The following is a 9,601-nucleotide window of genomic DNA, read 5'->3' as shown; positions in this document are numbered from 1 at the left end:
CCCCGGAGCCTGGCACCAGCCCCGCTGGGCTGGGCACAGCTCAGCTCAAAGCCCCCAGCTCTGACCCCTCTGCCCTGGCTGAGCTGGGGGCCGCGGCCCCCCCTTGTATCAGCGCGAGGGGCCCTCCAGCTAAGCTCTTTGCCTGGCTCAGCCGCTGGCGTATCGATATCAGTGTCGGGGGTGGGGGGTGTTGTCTCCATGACCCTTTCAGGGCCGGGGGGAGCTGCCGGCACCGGATCCGGCCTGGGGGGTCTCAGGGCTCTTTGTCCCCGCTCTGAGTGACGGGGCAGGAAATCGGATTCCAGCCGTATCGCTTCCCGCTGTCTCCTGCCAGCGCCCCGGGGGGGGCCCCGCTGGCTGCATGCCAGCCTGGCCCGGGGGAGGGGAGGCTAACGGCAGTGACTCGTAAACCACCCCCCCCCCCATGGCCAGCCGCTCCCTGCCCCACCTGCCTCCAGGGATCCCGGGCTGACCCCTGCCACAGAGCGAGCAGCTCGGTCTCCGGCTGGATGGGACAGGCACTGAAATCCAGCCCAGTTTCTGTCCCCGGGAGCCTGACACAGCTTCCGGAGCCCCCGCCCCACCTGGCACTCTCCTCCACCCCTGGGGGGTAAACTGAGGCACAGAGGGGGCAGGGACTTGCCCAAGGTCACACAGGCAGTGGGTGGCAGACCTGGGAGTCCTGGCCCCTGGTCCCGGTGGCTGTGACCAGCCCCCCTGGCAGAGGGGGGAGTCGAGCCGAGCCCCCGGCCTGCATGAGACCTTTGTGCCGATTCCCCAGGGCCCGGACAATCCGGGGGCTGCGGTGAGTGGGGCAGGGGGGGCTGTGCTGTGAGGGGCTCAGTAAGGGGGCATCATGCTGTGGGGGGCGCTGTGCCGCAGGGGGCGGGGCGGAGGCCCCCAGCATCTCCCGCCGCTCTGGGAACCTCCTGCCCGGGCTGCTCCCAGGCAGGGGCGTTGGCAGGTTCCTGTGACCTGGTTTCTGCAATTTCGTAAGTGGCCCCCAGAAAAGGGGAACTGAGCCTGGGTTGCACAGAGCTGGGGGGGGGGACCCCCCCACCCCGGCAGTGCCCAGCCAAGAGCTGCCTTCCCCGAGACCTGGGCCTGGGGCTGTCTGCTGCCCGCCCTGGACAGAGTCTCCCACCCACCTTCCCCCCAAGCCGGTTGCCGCAAGAGCTTGCGGTGTTGTGGGTTTCTCGGGAAGGGAAGGGGTGGGGTGGGGCCGTCTGCCCGGGCGCTGCACGAGGGCGAAGCTGGCCTGCGGCCACCCAGATCTCCCGGGAACGGACGTGAGCACTTTGTCCTGCCTGGTGGGGGGGATGGAACATTTACAGCTCCCTGGCAGGGAAACTGAGGCACCAGGCAGGGAGGTGACGTGTCTGAGGCCCCATGGAGGGTGGCAGAGCTGGGGCCTGACCTCCTGCACTGGCCCCCAGCTCCGTGCCCTGGCAGGGGGGCTCTCCTCTCCTTAATGCGAGCAGACAGCCAGATGGAAATGTTCCCTGACCTTTGTCTGGGCTGGTGCTGCCGGCCAGGGCTGAGGCTCTGGTGCCCCCCATGCTCCCGCCTTTGGGGGGAGCTGAAACCCTTTAACTGCTCGGTGGTCCCAGCCAGCGCCAGCCCCCATCACCCCCACTGGCTCCACCCGCCCCGCCTGCGAGTGACCCGATGGTGCGTCTGCCGCATTCAGCAGCGTTCGAGCTGAACCCTTGCGGCGGGGGAGGGGGTGGGGTCCTGCCCCTCCTGCGGGGAGGGGGGGCACTCATCTCTGTAGCCCCATCCCCTCCCACCCCAGGGCGAGATGCCCTGGGGCTGGGGCAGCCTGGTCCCGTGGGAGGAGCTGTTGTGGTCCCCAGGCCCCGCGCATCCGGTGGCTTCATGGTGCAACCTGCTGGGGACAGCCATGGGGGGGGGGGGGCAGGTTTAAATGTCCACTGAGGGGGGATCCAGGCACCAGGGGCTATCCTCCAGCCCCTCTGGCTATGGGGCAGCCCTCCACAGCGCCTGGGGACCATGCAATGGAGCTCTGTGCCCGGCGCCCCGGGCATGGGGACCTCTGCCTGCTCCGGGGCTCCTTATGGCACCACATCCACCAGTGCTCCCAGCAAAGCCACACGTGGGGCTGGCTGCCAAGACTACAGCTCCCAGAATGCACTGGGCCAGGATGCGGGGGGCGGGGCACTGCATGCTGGGATCTGTAGTCCATCCCCAAATGACCCCCCCCCATCATTAGATGTCTCTTAGCAAAATCACTTGACATTCTCCCTCTGTTTATAGGGCGGGTTCAGGTCGTTTGCCCCCCATCCCTCCCTGTTGGGGGGCTGGGCTGGTCCCTGGGCAGGGCATGGGCCGGGGAGCCAGGACACTGACCTGTTGGGTGACCATGGGCCAATTATTTCCCTGCTCTGTGCCTCAGTTTCCCTTCCCACGTGCACGTGGCTGTGATTATGGGGGGACCCCTGCTAAGTGTGGTGATTTTGGGAAGAGGTGGGGAAGGGGTATCACCTTTGGGGTTCAGGCGCTCGTGTCTTTCAGGGGGGTGTTGGGAGCCCCATAAATTAGGGCTGAGGTAGTCCTGTGTGTTTGTTTAGCGGTTTATTTAAATTACCCCAGGCCAGGCTCACGCTGTGTGTGTGTGTGTGTGTGTGTGTGTGTGGCGGGGGGGGAAGATACCATGCAGCCGCTGTGTTTGAAATGTCCCCCCGTCCCATCGTAGCCGGTGTGAGGTGGGGTGGAAGACCCCACAGACCCCAGCCTGGAGGAATCTCTGAGGGTGACGATGTGTGTGTGTGGGGGGGCACAGGCGGGTAGCGGCTGTCCAGGGGATCGGTTCCCCTCCATACCATGCTCCCAGCCGTGGCGGGACCCGACACGGGCAGGCTGGACGGGGCTGCGGCCCCATCAGCCATCGGGTCCCTTCCCCGAGGGAACAGCCCAGGCCCATGTCACCATGGGGGCGGCCCAAGTGCCGACCTGCCGTGCCAGCGCCTCTGCGTGACTTAGTCTGGAGCTGATCTCCGAGCCCGGCCTTGCTGGCACCACCTAAAGAACCAGCCCCAGCCCAGAACTCACGGAGCTCAGCCTGCTGCTGGCTGCTCGCCCGGGCACTTCAGGGTTTGTCCAGCAGCAGAGCTGGGCACGGCCGGCTCACCCAAGGAGTCAGCCAGCGTGGGGAACGCCAGCAGGGAGCCTGGCACGGCCTGGGCTGCACTGGCCTCGCGCTGTGCCGGCCTCGCTGCTGGTTACCCACTTTGGCCTGTGCCCAGCCGGCAAGCTCTGCGGCAGGACCTGAGCCCCCCTGGTGCTACCGTAACTACCCTGGTTAATAATCATGGCAGGGGCCGGGGAGAACGGGGCCACGCCCGCCAGGACTCCCTTGGGCTGTCCTTTCTCTCCACACACCCCCTTTGCCGGGGCGGGGAGATTAACGAGCGCCCGGCTGCACCGCCGGCGGATGAGAGAGCCCATTAACGAGGCTGCTTCTCCATCATCCTGTCACGGACGGGTTTGGGGAGAGCCTGGAATGTGCCTCTCGAAAAGGCCTGCCCAGCTGGATAAATGATCCCCTTTGGGGGGGTGGGGGGAGCCGCAGGGGGAAACAAAAGCCGAGCGAGGGATAGGAGGGAGGTGAATAGCGCAGGACAATGGCCCTGCCTGCAGCGAGGGGACGGGAACAGGGCGTTCTGCTGACCGGTTCCCCGGGGTTAGAGCGCAGGGGGGGGGGGGGGGGCCTCCTGCAGTCGAAGTTGCAGACTCTCCTGGGGAATTCAGGGGGCGTTTGAGGGTGCTCGGAGGTGGGGACCAGCTGGATGTTACACCCCGCTCTGGAACGCCTGCCTTTCCTGGGGCTGGGTTGAGGTGTCCCCTTCGCTCTGGGGATCCCCTCTGGTTGCTCAGGGCTGGCTCCATTAGCTGGGGTCACTCGCGGGAGCGGGCTTGGGGCCCTTGTTCAGCCCAGCGGGGTGGGAGGGTGGGGGGGGGGGTTGTCTGCCAGTGCTCGTTACAGCTAAGGGGGAAGGGGCGGGGGACCAGCTGAGCTGCAGGCAAGCGAGAACCTCAGCCAGTGCTAATGGTCACAACTCCCGCACCGGGCCCGGCCCAGTCTGTAGGAGAAGCCCGCTGCTGTGCCCAGTACCACAGGCTAACGGCTTCAGAGAGTGAAAGCGTGCAACCGCCTCCCTGGCAGCCTCCAGCCCGACTGAGCTCACACGGAGGAACAGTTTTCCTGGCCTGCCAACGTCTTCAATGGATCGAATGATTTTTCTATCCCAAATCAGGGGAAAAGTGAAAATCTCAAAAATGTTTTGAACCGAAAATTGGAAGAAAATCTTTGCTCTGGGTCACCGTCTGACCGGGGTGGAGGTTGTGATGGTTCGGACCACGGTTCATTCTTTGGCTGTAATTAGCCGAATGGTTGAGCCGAAAGGTGATTGCAAACGGCAAAGCGGGAACTTTCCCATCAGAAAATTTCCAGTTTTTCTTCCAAGAATTTTCGACTAGAAAAAGTCCTTGAAGCCGACCCCCTGCATAATGCAAATGAGGCTGATTCCCCCTCTTTTGCCATCCAATCAGGGCATGGAAACACCCCCACCTAACTTGAGGCAGCCAATCGCAGGCGTTGTGATGAGAGACTAGACAACTGGTACCGTTTTCGAAAGTGGCGGCCCGGTGGGGGTGGGTAGCTTGTGCCCTGGGTTTGGACAGGGGCCGTGTTCTGCCCCCTGCGCCCAGGGCTGGAGCCGCCCAGCACCCGACCAAACGGGGCCTGCGCAGGCCCCCGTGCGCAGGCCCCCGTAAGCAGCCCCCCTCTTTGGAGATGGCCTTGGCACAATGTTATGGGCGCGAGAGCAGGAGGGATACCGGGGCGGGTCTGAATGCACCGGGGGGCGCTCTGGGCTGATGCTGAACCCAGGCCTCTGTACCGGGGCGGTCGCTTTGCACGGGGCCTTAAGGCTTATTGCCTGCAAGATCCCAGCTTTCCTGCATGCCCCAGAGCACGGAGTCCAGAGCCGGGGGCTGCGGGTTATTCCACTCTGCTCTGCTCACCCCCCTTCTGCTCAGCCTGCCTTTGCGACAGGGACTGCATGACTAACAGCCAGGTGAGCACCGGAGAAATGTTTTCTCACCATGTTTCACACGTCCAGGGTCAGGTTCCGGATTAAACACTATGGGGCGGGGCGGGCACTAGTGGTTTTATTTTGGGAAGAGACGTTTGTGTGTGTGCACATGTGTGTGAATGAGTGTGCGCGCGTGCGGCCGGGCGGGGGAGTGCGTTCCCCTGTTCCATGTTAAGTGCTTTATGGAAAATGCCCACTTCCTCAGCCTCTGCAGGGACGGCCGTGCTCTGAGCAGGCGGATCTCCAGGCAGATGCAGGGCAGAGCAGCTGGGACGTGGCCCTCTGCTTTAGAGGCATTTGTATGGCGCGTGCGAGCGGGTTTTGCACCATCGCACTGGTGTGTGATTAGCAAATTGCAGGTTTGGGGTGGCTCTGGTTGGAGCCTGTGGGTTTGCGTCGTTCCCGGCAGTTAGCGGGTTTCCCCGGGTGGCGAGCGCAGCCCAGCAAATTCCAGGGCCCTTTGCTCGGGAGCAGGGATGACGGTGCAGAGTGATTTAGAAGTCAGCCCTGCCCTGCCCTGCACTGGGGCTCTGTGGCCTGCCCTGCTCCGTGTGGTTATGGTGAGAAAGGGGGCGGGCCTGCGGGCTGCTTTCCGAGCCGTGACTGCACAAGGCAGGTTTCTAGCAGCCCTTCCGGGTCCGGCTCCGCGAGTTGGGGCTCCGGGATTATGTGGCCGGGGGGGTTGCGTAACCCAGATTGATGCTCCTCTCCCAGCCAGAAACCTTGGCGCCGGATTCTGCTCCTGTGCTCAGGCCGAGCAGCCCCTTCCTCCTCGCCGGGGCTTGGCAGCTGCAACTGGAGCATTGGCGCAAGCGGCAGGCCGGGGGCCGTGAGGGTGGCATCGTCTGACCCTGCTTGGCAGGCTGCCGGGACTCGGGGGGGGGGGACCGGTGACAGAATAAACAAGGGGCCCACGATTTTCCCGAGCGATGAGTGGTCGTGGGGCTGCCAGCTCCACGCGCCTGGCAAAGGGCCGAGCACCTGCCCCATGAATAATCAAGCTCCTGCTGCCTCAAGTTGGGCCCCTAAAAATCACCAATTACTTCAGAAAAAAAAACCCCGAACCCGCCAGCGCCCCTGCAGCCGGGGCGTCCGAGAGCCGCCTCCTGGGGTGCAGCGGGGCTTCTGGGGGGGCCGGAAATGATTGAGGGGTTTTTAAAGGCAAAAGTGCTGGAAGACCATGTGCACGCTAGGGAGCCCCCCTCCCGCAGCCTTCACGAGCCCTGGGTGTGAGGGGCCAGGCCCCGGGCTTTGCTCTGCCTACGGCAGCCTGTGGGCTGGTAGCCCTGGCCTTGTACCAGCTCCTCCGGGGGGGCGGGGGGCAAGCACTGTGCGCGCAGCTCGTGTGCTGGCACTTGGGCCCGGCGCTCCCAGTTGCCCAATTCAGTTTGGCTTTCGCGGTGAAATCCTGAACACGATTTTAACTCGTTTTTCCTGTTGTCGGGGGATGGGGGAAGGACTCCAGAACTCAGGGCCCAAAATGGGCAGCGGCTGAGCGCACGCGGGCGAGGAGGAGGGGGGGGGGGGGGGGGGGGTGGGGGGGGGGGGGGGGGTCTGTGTCCCCGTCCCCCCCCAAGGTGAAGCATTCCTACCACAGGCCGGCCGGTTGCTCTTTCCCGGCGTGTGTTTGAAGCCAGCTTTCTTTCCAGCCCCAGTAAATGAGTCAAAGCAGACATTTGTCATGTTCGCTGCAGGAAGTTGGAAGAGTGCTGGGCTTTTGTTCAGAAACCTGCTGGCTAAGCAAAGCCTTTGACTTTCTATTATTATTTAAACAGGCGCTGCCGATGCCTCCCTCTCTCTCACAGGCACACACATGCCTCCAGGTTTTTCGGGGGCAGATTTCACAGACAAGCCTGCTCAACCCAACTGTTCACTTTTTTCGGCCAGCGGGGGCAGGGCGCGGGGGATGCATGGGGGGCCCAGCCCTGTCACATGCAGATAAGGCGAAGGGAGCAGAGAGGAAGGGGACCTGGTTTCTTTCACTCAGCTGAGCAGAGCCTGCAAGAGGCCAGTGGGCCCTGCCCGGGTGCTAAAGACCCCAGGACTCAGCAGGTTGCTTTGTGAGGTGGAAACGAACCAGGAGGCGTTGGGGCGGGGGCAGTGATGGGGGGGCTGGCACTGAAGTCAGGTCGTGCCTCTCTGACCTTTGGGGGGTGCTTTGCACCCCATCCTACCCCCCTCTCTCTGGGCTGGGTCACTGCAGGGGTGTTGCATTGTTCTGTTAAGGGGAGTGGGGTGGAAAGAAGAAAGGACGTGGGAGTGGGTTGTCCCCCCCCCGCCATACGCCTGCCATAAAGGCCCTTGTCAGGTTGTGTATCTCAGATGAATTCCCGCAGGCCCGTGCTCCTCGGAAGGAGATGGGGTGGGGGGTTTCATGGCGCCCCGTGGCAACGCGATCACAGCTTTTAGGGCTGGGGGTGGGTGGGAAGGTTATAAAACGCGTTCATGCAGCTCGCACGTCCAGCGAAGCCCCCAGAGCCGGTGACAAAGCCCCAGGGTCTCCAAACAGACGTGCGAGACGCTGGCACCACTGTGAGCCCCCTCCCCCCCCGCAGGAGCGAAGGGGGGAGATTTCTGAGGGGGGGACGTGGCTGGGCTGCCGCGCCTCAGGCGACTGACGGGCCCGATCCTGCGGCCCTCGCTTCAGGCCCGGCAGTTGTGCTGGAGCGGGAGCGGCTGCCTGGGTGGGGGCAATCCCTGCCGTCCGGCCGGATTCCTCCAGGAGGGCTGGGAGCGAGGAGGTGGGTTGGGTGTCGCCCTGCTCTGCTGTCTGGGAGGTGCTGGAATCTGGCCCTGGACCAATTCTGAAGGCCCAGCTGGCCCAGGGGTGTGGGGGCTGCCTGGGGTGCTGTGGGGAAGGGGGCGAGATCCCGCTGCTAGTGTCACGGCCTGTCTTGCTTCCCCACTGACCCCCAGCTCCAGTTCTGGTGCAGGGTGAGCAGCTGGTCTTCTCCTGGAGAGACCTTTCCTACGCCGTGATCCTCAAAGTCCAGGGAGAAGAGGCAGCTGGGGTGAGCACTGCGTCAGGTGCTAGCCAGGGACCCAGGAGTTCTGGGCTCTGCCACTGGCCTTACCCAACGTCCCTTCCCCTCTTTGTGACTCGGTTTCCCCTCCTGCCCTTTGTCTCTTTCGATGGAAGCTCTTTGAGGCAGGGGCTATGTCTGTCCAACCTGGCGGGGCCCTGATCTCGGTTGGGGCGCCCCATGCCGGTAAGAACGGTGAAGTCTCCGTGGTGTTCCAAGACTCGCGGGGTGGCACAAGTCGCTGGGTGGCACTCGCTTGCCGTGCCGCTGCCTGGGGCAGCTGAGCGGAGCCTGGCAGGATTTGAACTTGCGGTTTAAGGAGCCTACGTCTTCCCTGAGGCTCGGAGCAGGATTCTCCATCCCCTCCCAGTGGTTACCCCCTGGGAACTGCTCCGCGAGGCAAGGGCTGCCAGCTCGGGGGAGGGGTTTCAGCCTAGGCTGGGCAAGGACCTGAAATGCCAAGGTGGGCTAGCGGTGCCCCCGCCAGGCGGCTGCTTTCTGCAGAAGGTAGCGAGACCCAGGCGCCCGCCACCCCGCCTGGCTCGGAAACGGGGGAGAGGGCAGGTTGTAGCTTGCAAAGGGCTTTGTGTTCTGCATTGCTGCAGTCGATGTGTGTGGGATGGCGGGGTGCAGCGGGGGCGTGGGGGCAGAGCTAGGACTCCTGGGTTCTCGTCTCTGCCCGGGATTTATTGCCTGGCCTGGGGATCGAGTCTCTTCCCTGGGCCGTGCTCTAGGCAGGGCAGCTCTGGACGGGTAAGACACTGGCGAGGGCAGCGGAGTTAATCCAGCTCCCCGACAGGCGGGAGCAGCACCCCTCCCCTAAGGGGGCAGAGGTGTTGGGGGTGCAGTGCTCTGTGCTGTGGGGCTGCTAGGCACTAGAGATCTGCAAGGAGTGCCCCTCCCTGACAGGGGCACAAATCTGGGGAAATAATATAATGGGGGGAGGGGTGTATTTCTATCCCCTGAAGGAATTCGCTCTCTACCTTGTATTGCTGGAGCCAGGGCAGGGCTGGACTGTCCAGCCCCCTCCATCACTGCCGCTCGCGCCCCCTTTGCCGCCACACGAACTGGACCGGGACCCAGCGCCAGGCCCTTGCCATGTCAAGTTCCCCTCCCCTGCCCCTTCCTGGTGCCTGTAAGCTCCCGGGGCAGGGACTGTCTGGCAGGTGTTTGTAGAGCCCGGCCCCCGGGGGTCCTGGCCTGGTGCTACCTTCGTACAAACCAGACAGAACAGCTGAAGGTCCTGCCCCATGTGAATAGCGACCGCCCCGATCCTGCGCTGGGCGCTGGCGTCTGCTCTCGGGCCACTGTGTGCGGGGCTGGGGGCTTGGACGCACCTGGCAGTTCAGACTCTGTAGCTGCAGCTACACATGGGGGGGTGTCGCATGTATTAAGGGGCGGGCGAGATGGGGTGAATCCAGGCGGGGGGGAGGCAGGATGTGGTTTGGCCGCTAGCCTAGG

The 9,601-nt window shown here is 64.0% G+C and overlaps 1 protein-coding gene across 2 annotated transcripts in view; it reads left to right on the top strand.

Moving 5' to 3' along the window:
* Positions 1 to 9,601, top strand: part of RARA (retinoic acid receptor alpha) — a 61,837-nt gene that overhangs the window by 30,288 nt on the left and 21,948 nt on the right. The window lies entirely within an intron of this gene.

This window comes from Terrapene carolina, unplaced genomic scaffold (assembly GCF_002925995.2).
Source record: "Terrapene carolina triunguis isolate 2854851 unplaced genomic scaffold, T_m_triunguis-2.0 Scaffold193, whole genome shotgun sequence".
Lineage (NCBI taxonomy): Eukaryota > Metazoa > Chordata > Testudines > Emydidae > Terrapene > Terrapene triunguis.
This window is presented reverse-complemented; position numbering and strand designations above follow the sequence as displayed.